Below are 7,163 nucleotides of genomic sequence, written 5' to 3'. Positions count from 1 at the left end.
GTTAATTATGTGAGTATGTGTGAAGAAAAAACATAGCTATTTGAAAGCGAAGAAAGAAGGAAAAAGGATCACAAAATTTAAATATGCAAGCGTCCCATGATTTTATTGAATGCGCATGATCATGATATGATAAGCCCTTATAGAAGGACCAGTGTGCTAAGGCACACGGCTTTCAAGCTCATGGTTCGATTGTTCAGGAACCATTTTTATCTTTGCACAATATACACAAAGAAACCAGGAAATGGCATTTACTCCTGGTCAAAGGAGATCACATCCTCAGCTTTCCAGTTGTTCAATCCACTGTTGTGAGCGGGGAGTATCCAACTGTTCCAGTTGCAGTTGTCTTTTTCATCTTCCACAGCATTGATTTCATTAGTGGGAAAATGAGCCGGTGGTCCTTCGGGATAAGGGATATACTCTGCTGGATACGAGAGCCCAGGCTGAGATATCTCTGTTGGCTGAGCGAGATGCTCGATAAGGCCGTCCCATGCAGTCGGGATGATGTTTTGAATAGAGACTTGTGCATCTTGATGAGGAGTGTATGCTGATAGAAAGCAACCCTCGTTATTTGGTATTTCCCTGGCTTCTTCAAGAGCGAAATTGTCATCGTAATGTTCATCCCATCCAGTTGGGACAATGTCCTCCATGGCAATTTGTGATCTCGGAGGAGCGGAATATTTCACCACATAGTCATATTTGCCGCTGGGTTCTCCTAGCGTGTCCCATACTTCTTTGGGTGGATTTTGATATTGCTCAGTGACGGGACTTGTGAAACTTTCGTCATTTTCAATTTGATCACCCCATCCAGTTGGGGTAATGTCTTCCATAGCAATATAAGAATTCTGAGGTGTGGCATACTGATAGTTATACACGTCGTTTGGTTCTCCCACAGCATCCCACATTCCCATGGAAATGGGTGGAATTTCATCTGGATATGGCTGAAGGATATGGTTCAAGAACACTCCTTCATCTTCAATAGCGTTTACTTCTTGGCTGACGAAGTGTGACATCAATCCTTCAGAACGAGGACTTTGATCATTCTTTCGATTTTTACTATCATAGCCCAGGCCTAGCTTGTCAGATTTGTAGGGTATATCGGGAAGCTGTCCCCATACTGTGCAATCACCCTGTTCAATCATGGCTTTGGCGTCTTTGAGAGAAGCCATAGTTGTAGTTGGAGTAGCAGGAATATGCTTGGTGGTAGAGACATCTGGAGAGACCACCTCAAATGATTGGCATGGAGTTTCGATGAATTCGTCCTCCAACTCAACATATTTGGAATTGCTTAGGTGACTAACCACATATTCCTCTTCGCCATAGACTGTGACAATCTTTCCTTTTACTGGATATTTTAACTTCTGATGCAGGGTAGAAGTTACAGCGTTTGCCCCATGTATCCAAGGACGTCCAAGTAAACAGGAGTAGGCTGGGTGAATTTCCATTACGTAAAAGATAGAATCGAAGATTTGAGAACCCACTCTGATTGGGAGATTCACTTTTCCGTATACCGTTCTGGTTGACCCGTCAAAGGCTCTTACCACAACATCACTTGGCTGTAACACAATTCCTTCGAAGTCAAGCTTTTCTAGTACTGTTTTCGGTAACACGTTCAAAGAAGAACCGTTATCTACTAGCACATGAGATAGAGTGGTGCCATTACATTCAATGGAGATATGTAGGGCTTTGTTGTGATTTTTTCCAACAGGGGTTAGATCCACATCGGAGAAACCGAGACCATTGCTCACGGTTAGATTGGCAACACAATTCTTAAATTGGTCGACTGAGATCTCTTGAGGCACATGCGCAGCTTTGAGGAACTTCATCAGAGCTTTGGCATGAGCTTCTGAATATTTTAGCAGAGATAGCATTGAGATTTTTGAAGCAGTGTGCCCCAGTTGCTCAACAATATTGTAATCACTCTTGCAGATGATTTTCAATATTTCCCCCATTTCTTGCTTTGATGGATCCTCAGCAGTGATCTCCACTGGGGTTTGAATTTGTTCAACTTGTGGCTCTTTGCCTCGAGCGTTGATATTTTGATTAGGAACTGGGACTCGGACTGGACCAGCAGCAACATTTGGAGAAATTTCTGGTGAAAAGATTCTTCCACTTCTCGTGATCTTGCTGGTACCCACAATATTACCCACAGTTGGAGTAGTTACCTTTGCGGTTTCTTCAGTCGAGGTACTCTGCTTAACTCCATGAACGTAAACATTAGTGTCGTATCCCCATGGGACAGCTTTGTCTGAGGAGTATGGAAATGGAGTTGGACTAGCAATGACTACTGATGCCACTTTGAGTGTAGCAGATATTTTGAATGGAGCCTTGGCAGAGATTTTGAATGGTAAGCTGGAGATCACTGAGGCATCCTCTATTCTCATCCCGTTTGCAAAGACTTCGCACAGCACGTCCATAGAAGGGAGCCTCTCAAACATAATGATACGGCGATCCATCCACTTTTGAATTCCCATCCTCAGATTTTCACAACCATTGGGCAGGCATGAGCAATAAAAGCAATCGGGGTCACACCCTGGAAAGTAACCAGCTTGGATTAGCTTTCCTTTGACTTCGCAGAGTGGAGTTGATAATTCGTTCACATCATAGATGTAAACAGTGTCCAGGATAGCGTTGACAGTTTTGTCATGCTTTGGCATAGGTGCTGTGATGACATTTGGAGTTTCTGGAGGATCGAACTCAATTTCCCCAGCATCTATCATATCTTGTATTTTATTTTTCAGGGCCCAGCAGTGATCTGCGTCATGTCCTGGAAAGTTTGAGTGATAGGCACATGTCGCATCAGGGCGATAATTCGGAGAGGAAGTGTTGACATTCTTTGGAGGACCTTTTAATGTGATCAGATCTGCTTTTAGCAAGTGCTGCAATGCCTGAGAGATTGGCATGTTGATTCTGGTGAAATTTCTTCTTGGTGCATCTGGTCGATGCGTATATTTTGGCTGTTGATCTTTTTGAGGTGCAGATGCGGAGATCAGAACTGCCCCTACAGATTGATGCTGCTCACTTTTGCGACTTTTCTGAATTTGTGTTGCATTGACCTCATTTCTCCCGCTGATGGGCCTTTTTGTAGTACCAGAGGTGGAACTTATTTGAATTTTTCCATTTTGAATGCCACTTTCGACACGTTCTCCGGTCAGTATCAGGTCAGTGAAACCTGATGATGAGCTTCCCAGCAAATGGCTATAGAAAGGGCCAGTTAAAGTGCCCATGAACATGTCAACTAGTTCGCGATCAGATAAGGGTGGTTGAACCCTTCCAGCCATATCTCTCCACTTTTGTGCATATCCTTTGAAACTTTCTTTTGGTCCCATAGACATGCCCCTTAGTTGAGTACGGGTTGGCGCAAGATCAGCATTGTATTGGTACTGTTTGTAAAAAGCAGCAGCTAATTCTTCCCAAGTATGAACCTTGGTATTTTCCAGCTGGTAGTACCACTCGAGTTGTGTACCCGACAGACTTTCTTGGAAGAAGTGAATCCACAACTTGTTATCCGTTGTATGAGGTTGTATCTTCCTCACATAGGATATCAGATGTAGTTTCGGGCAAGAAACTCCATCATATTTTGCAAAGACAGGAACTTTGAATTTTGGAGGGATAACAACATCCGATATGAGCCCCAGATCATTGAAATCTAAGCCAGGTATTTTTTGTATCTCCATAGCTTTCATACGGTCTTCCAGCTGTTGGTATTTTTCATCATCCGGTTCGTCCCCAGAATGATCATTTTCTTCATTTAAAGAGAGAGAGGGTTTAGCAGAACCCTGGTTGCTTTGATTGTCTTCTTGTTCATCATCACCGACTGTTTCAGGGATCGGTGGCTTTTTGAACTTTTTGACTGGGATTTTGACCTTCCTTTTCAGGTGACTCAAGCCTACAGATCCTTTGGGCTTCTTTTTCTTCTTGATTATCAGGGCTTTCAGTTCTTGTTGCCCCTTTGCCAGTTCCAGAATTGCCACTTGCACTTGGGCATTCTGTGCTTCGAGATTCTTGATACTTGCCTCGGATTCCATCTCTTCTGACTGAAATAAACAGCGAGGAGATGAGAAATCCGTCATGAGAACCTGTTATGAAATGTGTATGACTGGATGCCATGTGTATGCAATGTATGAAATGTATATGCAATGTAGATGAATGTAATGTATGAAATGTATATGCAATGCATGAAGTGAAATGTGTGTGCAATGTTTCAAGGATCTTAGAGTTTAGATTTGTTAAAGAAGAAACAAACGTTAGTTAATCAATTTATTTCTTTTTTTTTTTGCTTCTTTTTTCTTTGCCTCATTTGGGCTTACAAGACAGAAATAAAATAAATGATCCTTCAGGTCTCCCGTGGACGCTTTCTCTTTGCCCCCAGGAATGTGTTGATCTGCTGTTCTTCTTGAAGCTGTCCGGTGAGCTCCAATATCCTTCTCTCATAGTCTTGACAGTATGATTTGAAGGTGTCTCTTTCCTCTTTGAGTTGAACCCAAGATTTTTGCAACTCTTCTAGGTCAGTTGGCATGTCCGGGTGTAGAATAACTTGAGGTTCATATCCTTCGACCTCTGGTTCAATAGTCACAGGTAGCACAGCAGGATATGGCATAAGGAGTTTCTGAGCATGAGTGCGGACCCATCTGAGGTAGGGTTCCATAGGAATAGAATTCCATTGCCCCAGAGTTTCTATTCTATAGACACTGCCCCATGCGTGTATGAACCTTCGTCGGTGTCTATGAGAATCATTCTCGTAATCAAACACAATGCCATGGATAATCATGTCATGAGGACCGTTGCTCCTTGCATATCCGAATTGGCGTAGAGCTAAAGAGGGATTGTAAGTGATGCCTCCTTTGATGCCAAGGAGTGGTACATTAGGGTACTCTCCACAATGATCAATGATAGTAATGTCTCTTTGAAAGAAGTTGTTCCACCGGATATCTGAATGAGACAAAGACATAATCCTGTGAGACCATTGCATTCTTTGTTCATTTCTCAACACTGATCGGGGAAGATGAAATGTAAACCACCTAGCCAGTAGTGGTATACAGCACATAAGAGTTCCTCGTTTCTTCATGGTACGAGTGTATAGAGAATGTAGAATGTCTCCCAGCAATGTTGGTACCGGGTTACGGATTAGGAAAAGGTTGATGATGTGTACACTTATGAACTGGTCGGGATTTGGGAATAAAACCAACCCATAGATCAAAAGTGCCATAACTTCCTCAAAAGCTGTATAACTTTTGTTTTCTAGCAGTAGTCGAGCCTTTTTCTCATCTTCTCATTCTGGGCATAAATCCATACTGATATTCTTCAGAATGAACTTAAACCTATCTTCAGCAAGGGGTTTTGTAAAGATATCAGCCCATTGATGGTCTGTATCCACAAAGTTTAAAGATATAACACCCTTCTGAACATAGTCCCTTATGAAATGATGTTTAATCTCAATATGTTTAGCTTTTGAATGTAAGATAGGATTCTTAGATAAACATATAGCAGAAGTATTATCACAGAAAATAGGAATGTTACTCTCATATATCTGATAATCTTCTAGCTGACTTCTCATCCAGAGCATTTGTGTGCTACAACCACCAGCAGCAACATATTATGCTTCTGTTGTTGAGAGGGCAATTGTAGCTTGCTTCTTGCTGTACCATGAGATCAGATGACTTCCAAGAAATTGACAACTTCCAGAAGTGCTCTTCCTTTCAATTCTATCTCCAGCATAGTCAGCATCACAGAATCCTACTAAGTTGTAATCTTTGGATCTTCTGTAAACTAAACCAACATTAGTAGTACCTTTCACATACCTCAGAATTCTCTTAACCGCAGTTAAATGAGATTCTCTCGGATCTGATTGGAATCTAGCACACAAACAAACACTGAAGAGAATATCAGGTCTAGAAGCAGTTAAATATAGAAGAGATCCAATCATACCTCTATACAACTTCTGATCTACCTTCTTACTTACCTCATCCTTACCTAGTATGCATGTTGGATGCATAGGAGTTTTGGCTTCTTTGCAGTCAGAAAGATTAAACTTCTTCAGAAGTTCTTTCACATACTTGGTTTGATGAACATACGTTCCTTCTGATGTTTGATTGATTTGAATCCCAAGGAAATACTTGAGTTCTCCCATCATGCTCATTTCAAATTCAGCCTGCATAGACTCAGCAAACTCCTTTCCAAGTGTAGCATTAGATGTTCCAAAGATAATATCATCAACATATATTTGACAAATTAAAATATCCTTTTTAAATGTTTTACAGAAGAGAGTAGTGTCCACTTTTCCTCTAGTGAAACCATTTTCCAGAAGGAAAGAACTCAAACGTTCATACCAAGCTCTAGGAGCTTGTTTCAATCCGTATAATGATTTCTTTAATTTAAAAACATGATTTGGAGACATGGAGTCTTCAAAACCAGGAGGTTGATGGACATAAACTTCTTCATCTATGTAACCATTTAAGAAGGCACTCTTAACATCCATCTGATAAAGAGTGATGTTGTGTTGAGTGGCAAAAGAAATTAATAGACGAATAGATTCTAACCTGGCCACTGGTGCAAAGGTTTCTGTATAGTCAATCCCTTCTTGCTGACTATAACCCTGAGCAACCAGTCTGGCTTTGTTTCTTACCACTTCTCCCTTCTCGCTTAGCTTGTTTTTGAATACCCACTTAGTGCCGATGATGTTAAATCCTTTTGGTCTAGGAACCAAGTCCCATACATCATTCTTTGTAAACTAATTGAGTTCTTCTTGCATGGAAATTATCCAGTCTGGATCTTCTAGAGCTTGATCAACAGAAGTTGGCTCGATCAAAGAAACAAGACCTAATTGACATTCTGCATTGTTCTTAAGGAATGCCCTTGTTCTGATGGGATCATCTTTCTTCCCAAGGATCACATCTTCTGAATGAGCTGAAGCAAGTCTAGGTGATCTTCTGACTGTTGGCTCTTCAGAAATCCTGAGATTCTCTAAAGATGCAGCAACTTGATCTTCTGATCCATTGCTTCCGAGACTATCAGCTTCTGCAGCTTTGCTTCTTGGTTCTACTGCTTCTGATATATCAATATCAAAATCTGCAAAATTCTCAAACTGCTTTGGTTTTTCAAGACCAAGCTTATCATTAAACCTGATATTGATTGATTCTTCTACAATCAATGTTTCAGTATTGTAT

The sequence above is a fragment of the Vicia villosa genome, linkage group LG1, assembly GCF_029867415.1.
Source record: "Vicia villosa cultivar HV-30 ecotype Madison, WI linkage group LG1, Vvil1.0, whole genome shotgun sequence".
Lineage (NCBI taxonomy): Eukaryota > Viridiplantae > Streptophyta > Magnoliopsida > Fabales > Fabaceae > Vicia > Vicia villosa.
Note: the sequence above shows the minus strand (reverse complement) of the source record.